Genomic DNA, 9,748 nt, shown 5'->3' with positions numbered 1-9,748 from the left:
AATGCAGACAACTTAACGTTTGAGGAAAGAACAGCACAAAGAGAAGCAAACGATAAAAAAATTGCTCAACTTTATCAGCAAAACCAAGCAAAGCAAGTCCAAAAGCCATACCCAGATTATGTACCAAACTCTTACGCATACGAAAAAAATAAATCTAACAAAAGCGAGAGAGCAGGTATCATATCATTAAATAAAGGAAAATTTTCCGACATATTATCGATACTAATAATCGTAAAATTCATAAAGTAAACTTAAGAAAGAATAATTAAAAAAAATTTGTCATCCTTCTCATTTCAGAATAATACTCTGCATGACGTCAATAATTAACGCCCATTTCATCATTTATGATCTAACAAAAAATCCACTAGCGATAATTCCTCTTGGAAAAGCTCAAATCAAAGTAGGACATCTGAGAATACTACACCCTTTTAATATACAACAAATAGAAGATATAATTGACACAAATTACGTAGATCTGGCATACAATGTAGACTCAGGACCCCTATATAGCATTATACACTTAAAATTACAACGTTTACACGAAACATTTTGTAAAATCAAACCTAATGCAGTGCGAAGAAAACGTTGGGAAGCAATTGGCACAGTTTGGAAATGGATCGCAGGAAATCCGGATGCTGAAGACCTCCGTATAATCAATTCAACACTCAATTCATTGATCAAACAAAACAACAAACAAGTGTTGATTAACGAAGGAATAAACTCTCGACTCCAAGATATAACTACTATTGCAAACAATGTCCTCACCCTCGAGCATGAACGATTCAAACAGAGATCGATTGAGTTACAACAACTCATCATAATATCAAATCTCGACTCTTTGCAAAATCATCTTGAAAGCATTGAGGAAGCTATAATATTGGCAAAGCATGGCATTCCAAGCAGTAAAATTCTGAGTATGGAAGAACTCAAAGAAATGATGAATTTCCTATCAGAACATAATATCTCCATATCATCACCAGAAGAAATGCTGGCAAAATCAACAGCACAAGTAACAATGAACACCACACATGTAATTTACATGTTGAAATATCCACAAACATCTAAGTATACCTTTGAGTATAATTACGTCGATTCCATAATCACCAACAAAAAAAGGATACTATTGAGACAGAATCACTTCATCCAAAACCAAACTCATATCTTTGAATTATTACAACCATGTAAAGAAGAAGATAGAGATCTGTATATTTGCGCAAGTGAAACTCTACAACAGCCTTCGGAATGTGTACAGAGAATTATACAAGGAAACCATTCTGATTGCGTTTTCGAAAAAGTTTATTCCGATGGAATAATAAAGAGAATAGATGAAACTAATATTCTCATAAACGACGCAATCGCCGAAATTTCCTCAAATTGCAGTAATATAAACCAACAACTACAAGGTTCATTCCTCATACAGTTTAGTAAATGTAGTCTATACATTAATGGAGAGGAATTTACGAACTTCGAAACTACGATACCCGCAAGATCATATCACCCAACCCTTGGGCTGATGGCAACAGAAGTTAACGTAATCGATGAACCACCTGCAAAATATCTAAATAATCTCACATTAGAACACCGAGATAAACTAAAAACAATTAGTTTGCAAAATAACTCACTTTCCTGGAAGATCAATCTATTTGGTTCCCTAAGTGGAATAGCAATTATTGCTAGTATCGCAGTATTCATATTCTGTTTCATCTCAATAAAACGAAAACAGAATATAAGTATCCATATGCCAAACAATATCACACCAATGGAAAAAGCCGAAACTTATGACAAGATGCCAATATCGTTTCATGCAATGAGCAAACTTTGAGGGCAAAGTTATTTAAGAGGAGAGGAGTTAATGCAACATCAACAGCCAACATTACTCCAGATGAGTCATCGAGTCTTCTAGATCAAGTAGCGTCACCCACTATGCTACTGAAGACGTAAACAAGAACATAAAAACGGTCTCCACCAATGAGAGCCAACGATGACGATCGGCCGTACCAGCAGCATCGCCAGTAGCAGACGACGATGACGATCGACTACATCCGCAGCGTCACCAATAGCAGCCGATGATGACGATCAACCGTACCAACAACGTCACCCGATGAGTCATCCCACATACGAAGACAGGAAGACGGATTATGATCGGACCGATCATATAAATACGCGCTGTCGGCCTGGAGAGCTGTTCTTTTTCCAGTCGAGCTATCCATCTGATCACCTCGGTCGCTCCGTCGTGTGGAGTGCTACGAATGTAAATTGTAACCCGCGGAACATTGCATTAGTGCTAAAAATAATTGAGTAAAGAAGACAATTGTTTTTTAAAAGTCACTCAATGCGTGTACGTGCTTAACTCGCTTGCCGTATGTTTTATGTTAAGTTTGCTTTGGCCCACAATATTTTTATAGATTGGGTTGTCTCAACAAATGGCAAAAGGATCCTTCGGAAAAGGTCTGCCCAAAAAGGATCACCCGGCAAAAGTTTGACTCGCTGCATGAATAAATTACCTGACTGTTTATGACAAATCCATCTTCACCCACTGTGTGTGTGTGGTGTTGTGTGTTTATGCTAAACTACCCACGCATAATTCACACGCACAGCCCGAAACCGGTCCATGTTTTGTGTGGCCATTGGTTCGATTATCACCACCGAATACATCAAACGTCGGGTCTCAGCTTCGCGGGAGTGTAAATCCTTTTTCCGACTACCGACCACAGGTCAGTACGCGGTGCGGCCCAGCAGAGTAGTCCGTTGGTCTCACCATCGCATAACGGAAATGAAATTTAAAATACAGTCAGGCGGCAACGGTCAGCACCTGATGCAACCCGGGTCGGTTGGCGCAACATAAAAATAGACACGGTGCTGCGGGTCACCGGAACGGAGTGTCCGTTTTGGCCGCACTCGTCTGCATTCGCCACGCCACGGAATAGTTAGGCTGCACGGGTCGCAAAATAGCTCGATAAATAACGCAACCAATGCCGGGCGGGTTGGTCAATCGATAAATGGTATAAAATATTCAAAAACGGTTCGAGACCCGCTTTGTGGCGCGGAACACAGCATGGAGGAAACGGTCCATTAGGGCGAAGGACACGTTTGAAGTGTTGCTGTTATACGCTCAAAACATGCACTCGCTGTGCCGATCGAGCACATGCGAGCGATCGTAAACATTATTTATTCACTCCTCATCATCACGACCGTTGGAGATCTCATTTATGATGCGAACGCTCGCTCCAATCTCTGGCTGGCGTGCCCATTGAACCCATTCATCCGCTCAAGAATCCGGCCGATAATGCTGCTAAAGTGCGCAGTAAAATCCCCAGTCCGAGTTCGGCATCGTTCCCCATTTTATTATTCATCTTTCATCGAAGTGGCGCACTGACGATATCATTTTCGGGTCCAGCAAATAGAATAGACACCTCGAACGCTCGAATGCTCGAAAAGCCCAATCAGCCCGGGATGGAAAATCGAAACTCATTCCGATGCTCCGAAATGGCACAAAGATTGGCTTTTCATTGTGTGATTCGCAAGGAAACGGTAACCCATGCTCTGGGGGCCCTCACTAATGCATCATAATTAGTGATTAATTGATTGGCGCTACGGTTCGCCCGTTCGTAAGCGATATGTTTCGAACGCTGGATCCTGTAACGGCCACGGCCCAGCCGAACCGCAGCAACAGCCATTGGTGGAAGCACCGGGATTTTGATTGATGGACCTAATTTGCCTTCCTGACTGATGGGCGCTTTCCACGAACTTATCTGTTTGTTTGCAATGCCCGGCATCACGGCGCGGTGTTTTTTTTCGGCAATGAGAAAATGGACCCTTTATCCCGGGCATCCGCCGGGTTTGCACGCGGGAAATCCGGCCCGACATTCAACTTCGACATCCGCCGGGTTCCGTTACGCCTCGGTTTCGGCGGAGAAGATAAACAATCGCACTTTTCATGCCTATCGGTCAAACCGCGATAGGGATCGGCGCCCCGGGAAACGAAGAGCCTGCGTACGGGATGTAATCAGGATTCGAGTCATAAACAATTTATTTCAATAAAATATCCCGATCCGAATCAACGGACGGCTCGGCAGAGGTACCCCCCCGGTTCGCTGGCAGCCGTGGTGAAAACATTGGCAAAATCCCTAGCATTTACAAGATTTCACGGAAAAAGAAAAACAGGAAAAACATTCTTCACTTTACGGATTTTCTGGTTTTCCACGCCGCAAGCAAATTTTGTGCTCTCGTCGGCACTCAGCGCATGCGGCTCGCGAAATAATAAACTTGCCACGGTTCATGAATATTAATTAAGTCACATCGCAACGAATTGGGCCTGTGTTTCCTTGTTTGGGGGCGGCATCCGGGAACTCGGGCGCCATTGATGTAACGATGAGCTTCCAAAATGGAAACGCATCCAGGCCACGCGGATAAAAACGGACGTACGGAACGCGAAACCTTGGCGAACTCATAAAGAAAGAATGCAAATGGCGCCCGGAAAAGCTCGTTTCGATTTCGGCAACTCCATCACGCCGGGCGATGGATCGTCGCGCGCGCACCAAATTACGTGCGTTCAGGTTCGTGGCGCCCCAAAGTGGTTCCTCCGGAGGAGCACGGCAACCCGGAAACGATAGCGCAAAAGAGCGCGGCTAGACGAAAAGCAAACTCGGCGTCTCATCCGGCCCCACGGCGTGCGTGAGCCTTACGGGAACCCACCCACAGATATGGAAGGCCAATTCAAAGCCAACGACGGAAAGCAGCATCAGAGGGTGGCGCTTTGTAGGCGTCGGCCATTAGACGAGTCAATGCGAGAAGCATTCTGTGGCCCCGGATCTTTGGTTTCGATTCAAATTTCCAAAAACACAGTAAAGTAAGGCTCAGGCAAAGTGCACTGCAGCGGGCCTCGACATGGGTGCCGCTTTTGCTGCCAATCTCCATTGTTGGACTTTTGCGGTTTGAAAGAAAGTTCTACTGATCGCCGGGTGATCGCCGGAAACGGGGAGTGCCTCGGCTACGGGCCAACGTAGAATCCAATTTATTTTAATGACCCGACACCGAGTCGAGTCAAGCCGAGTGATCCGATCGCCATCGCTTTACAAGACGGACACCGGTCGACACGGGCAACTTTGCGTTTCCTTTTCGTTCCAATCGAACACCTCGGGACGGGTTACGTTGTCAAATATGGAAATCTTTCCAACTTTTCGACACCCGAACCATAAGTCGACGCCGTCGCCGCATAATCAATCCCCGAATGGGGAAAGAAAACTTTTAAACCCCCCAATCGGTGGCACGGAGAGCGATGGACGCATCGTAAAGTTTTTCGCCGCAGTGAAGATTAAAACTTCCCAGTGAACAATTTTGAGTGACCGAGGTACCCCTCCGCCTGAGGAGGGGACGAGGAAGGCTGAAACGAGTGAGCTCGAACGCCCCTCTGCCTGCGGCAAAGACGAGAGGGGGTGGGCGCGACGCTCGCTGCAGTGAGCAGGCCGGCTCATGAGGGTCCGCTCGTAGGCAGCGGCGGAAAAGAGCGGAGGAAGCCACGAGAGGAGGGAGTTTCACGCGCGAGCTTGTGGGTTTGAATTACCTGGGGAGGGAAGGGCGGAAGGGCCGAGACCCGAAGCGACCGCGAGCATGTGGAAGACGAACGGACGAGGGAAAGGGAAAGGAATAGAAAAAAAGAGACAGCGAGGTCGAGCAAGCCGGCCGAAGCTGCAAGCAGTCTAAAACTGTCTGAGTCCAGGAAAGCATGCTGCCGGGACTTAGACCAATTTTGCTCTGCAAATTTACCTTGCTCTAAGTGCCATTTTCTCAATTTGTTACTCCTAAGTGTAATGTTCCAAGTGCAAGTGCATCTCGTACCATCATGTTTGATCCTGATAAAATAATACAGGTAAGTTTATTGGACAGTGTTCAGTGACAGCGAAATAATGTTCAAAAGTTTTCAGTTTGCTCGTTTCAGTGTCAACTGTGTCACAACTGTGTCTCGTCAGTTGTCTCGTCAGTTTGTGGAAAAGGTAAGAAAAAATGACAGGATTGCAATGCAAACAATCTAACAACAATTTAATTTCTTCTCTTCCTTAGAGAAATGCATCGAAGACCACGCGTGAAATAATCTACGCACAAACATAAACCCGGCTGGACCACCGACAATGTGTGTACGCGGAACAATGTGTTCGACGGATGCCACTACCGCCACCAACGCAGACCTCACACACAGCCAACGCTGCATAGCGCCAGGAATGCACGAATAGGTAGGGAAGTGAAACCGTGAAATAGACGAGTGAGCGAAAGAGACACAAAAAAAACCGAAAATAAACCGAAAACCGAAAACCGAAACCAAACCCTGCATTTTTACTTCGGGAACCGACAGGGGATACGAGAGAAAGAAAGAGGGAGAGGGCACATATGAGAGAGGGAGACGACAAGGGGCACGCTCGAGAAAAAAATCGGGTTACCAATTTCTGCCATCGGGGTTTTCGGGCCATCTCACAAGGGAGTTCTAATGGAGAAATTACATTGGTAACCCGATGGTAACCCGTCGGTAACCCGATGGTAACCGGATGGTACCTCGATTTTCCATAGTGAGAAGAGCCCCAGTGAACAATTTTGAGTGACCGAGGTACCCCTCCGCCTGAGGAGGGGACGAGGAAGGCTGAAACGAGTGAGCTCGAACGCCCCTCTGCCTGCGGCGAAGACGAGAGGGGGTGGGCGCGACGCTCGCTGCAGTGAGCAGGCCGGCTCATGAGGGTCCGCTCGTAGGCAGCGGCGGAAAAGAGTGGAGGAAACCACGAGAGGAGGGAGTTTCACGCGCGAGCTTGTGGGTTTGAATTACCTGGGGAGGGAAGGGCGGAAGGGCCGAGACCCGAAGCGACCGCGAGCATGTGGAAGACGAACGGACGAGGGAAAGGGAAAGGAATAGAAAAAAAGAGACAGCGAGGTCGAGCAAGCCGGCCGAAGCTGCAAGCAGTCTAAAACTGTCTGAGTCCAGGAAAGCATGCTGCCGGGACTTAGACCAATTTTGCTCTGCAAATTTACCTTGCTCTAAGTGCCATTTTCTCAATTTGTTATTCCTAAGTGTAATGTTCCAAGTGCAAGTGCATCTCGTACCATCATGTTTGATCCTGATAAAATTATACAGGTAAGTTTATTGGACAGTGTTCAGTGACAGCGAAATAATGTTCAAAAGTTTTCACTTTGCTCGTTTCAGTGTCAACTGTGTCACAACTGTGTCTCGTCAGTTGTCTCGTCAGTTTGTGGAAAAGGTAAGAAAAAATGACAGGATTGCAATGCAAACAATCTAACAACAATTTAATTTCTTCTCTTCCTTAGAGAAATGCATCGAAGACCACGCGTGAAATAATCTACGCACAAACATAAACCCGGCTGGACCCACCGACAATGTGTGTACGCGGAACAATGTGTTCGACGGATGCCACTACCGCCACCAACGCATACCTCACACACAGCCAACGCTGCATAGCGCCAGGAATGCACGAATAGGTAGGGAAGTGAAACCGTGAAATAGACGAGTGAGCGAAAGAGACACAAAAAAAAACGAAAATAAACCGAAAACCGAAACCGAACCCCTGTATTTTTACTTCGGGAACCGACAGGGGATACGAGAGAAAGAAAGAGGGAGAGGGCACATATGAGAGAGGGAGACGACAAGGGGCACGCTCGAGAAAAAAATCGAAAGATTAATTTCTGCCATCGAAAGATTGGGCCATCTCACAAGGGATTTAGATAGGCGATTTACATTAGTCTTTCGATAATCTTTCGATTTTCTTTCGATCATCTTTCGATAATCTTTCGATGCTCCATAGTGAGAAGAGCGTCGGTCACTCAAAATTGTTCACTGGGGCGTCGGTCACTCAAAATTGTTCACTGGGTTGCTCAGCAACTCAGCAAGACCCGGATGAAGTGCTTGTACGGATGAAGCCACGATTTGCTGACGACTTTAGCTTGAAGATTGGCTTGAGGTTTTATGTTGCAAGATAATAAGCGGAATGACGCTATGCTATGCAAAACTTATGCTCGGTTAAATATTGACTCGTTTTTGGAGTTGGTTGTGGGGTTTGAACGTTGATTTAGACATTCAGCAGCTGGTGTCGACGTATCAGGTATACTAGTATTTCTCTTTTATAGTGTTAAGTAGCGTTTGTGCCATCCGGACAGAGAGATTCAATATTTGGTTATAAAGAAGCTTCCTATAAAATTAGAACAGCGTTTGTTCTGTTACATGACAAAACTGAACGCGTTAAAATACATTATAATTTGTGTTCAAATATTGCACAAATAGTAGAAACAGTAAAGAAGTTGGCCACACAAAAGATGATGATTTGTGGCCATCAAATGTTAGTTAATAATATTCCACTTTGCTACTTCTCGGTTGACTCATTAGTACTACGTCGCACATGTAGCAGATCCGTTTCCGGGCGAAGATTTTCATTATTCAACGCCGTCGTACCGCAGCATAATGCACACTTAAAACCGGCACCAAGCTTCACGTGTAAGATTAATGGAAACCCGTTTCTCGGAACGATATGCTCCGGGAGGTGGCGTGCGAAACGTTTTGCAGTCGGATTGAGTCGAGCCGTTGCTGCAGCCGTAAGATAACGCGACGCTCGGTGGAAGAAGTACCTTTTTGGGGTGAATTATTGGACGGCACGCGATGCTCTGACGACCGAGCCGCACACGTCTCAGCCCTGCTCAGACGTAACACGGGCACGTGACTGCGAATATTTGGCGGCACCATTGCGACGCACATAATGATGCCCGATGGTGGCCATGATGGTGGCCATACCATCACGCACTACAGTTCCCAGGTCCCCGTTGGTTGGTGATAAAATAAAATAATTTAGCCTTGCTCGGCACTACGTGTCACGTCGGCGGTGGATTAAAAGCTTTAAAGTGCGGACAGTCGGCACGAAATTCAACCCTCACGAAACTACTCCCATTTGGTGCGTTCGCCTATGAGCGATTCAATTACGATCTCTCGAGGGTACCTCGAAAGTCCTCATATGTGTCTTTCGAAGTTCCAATCATTACTTCTTTCCGTCTCGCTTGTTGACAGTAAAATTAATGGGCTTCCTTTGTAATCAGCCCAGCACGAAGGGCACGATGACATTAACGAACGCCATCGGGGTTGGGTTCGATCGGCTCACACAGCCCGCCGGCATGCCCGCCGGTTCGGGATCGCTTTTCCATATCAGATTCCCTCCGTGCGGAACTCTCGCGGGATCGCTGGCGTCAATATTGGTCGCCTTTTCTGGAGTTTGAAAGTCAAAATGGCCCACCAAGCCTAGTGTGTCCAATAAGGGCGCATAATTCCACCACAAGCAAAGCCCGTATCCGTATCCGGGATCCCGAGGATTTCTGTGCCAAATCCCACCGGGAATTAATCCTTGTTTCGTCCGCCCCAAAATGGGCATCGGAAATCAGTAAGCGAAGCGAAGCGCTACAACACACGGCTCACTGTCACCCGACCGATTGCCCTGGCTGTTCCGGGAACGGGGCTTTGTTTATGTCCACACAACGCTGACACATCCCCGCAGAGAGTGGGTTGTAAAATATCTGATAAGAAAGGCTTCGCTTTTGGGGGAAAAAGTGTTCAGCGGTTAGATCCGGTTGCGCGAAATGGTTGTTTGCGCTTTTTGTGCGTGTGTTTTGATGGCTGGCGAAACGTCCCTGGAGTAATTCGGGGTCGGTTCTTCGAGAGGCTGTTAAGTAGCCGTCAGCTGCGGCGGCCGAAAAGAAGGTCGACAGGCTA

The 9,748-nt window shown here is 46.5% G+C and overlaps 1 long non-coding RNA gene across 1 annotated transcript; it reads left to right on the top strand.

Annotated features, from left to right (window-relative positions):
* Window positions 1-5,752: 5,752 nt before the first annotated feature.
* LOC128267276 (uncharacterized) lies at window positions 5,753-6,277 on the top strand. Its single transcript, XR_008269117.1, has 3 exons — window positions 5,753-5,869; window positions 5,939-5,993; window positions 6,061-6,277. It is a non-coding gene; the product is annotated as an uncharacterized LOC128267276 (long non-coding RNA).
* The last annotated feature ends 3,471 nt before the right edge of the window (window positions 6,278-9,748 follow it).

Source organism: Anopheles cruzii, chromosome 2 (genome assembly GCF_943734635.1).
Source record: "Anopheles cruzii chromosome 2, idAnoCruzAS_RS32_06, whole genome shotgun sequence".
Classification (NCBI taxonomy): domain Eukaryota; kingdom Metazoa; phylum Arthropoda; class Insecta; order Diptera; family Culicidae; genus Anopheles; species Anopheles cruzii.
This window is presented reverse-complemented; position numbering and strand designations above follow the sequence as displayed.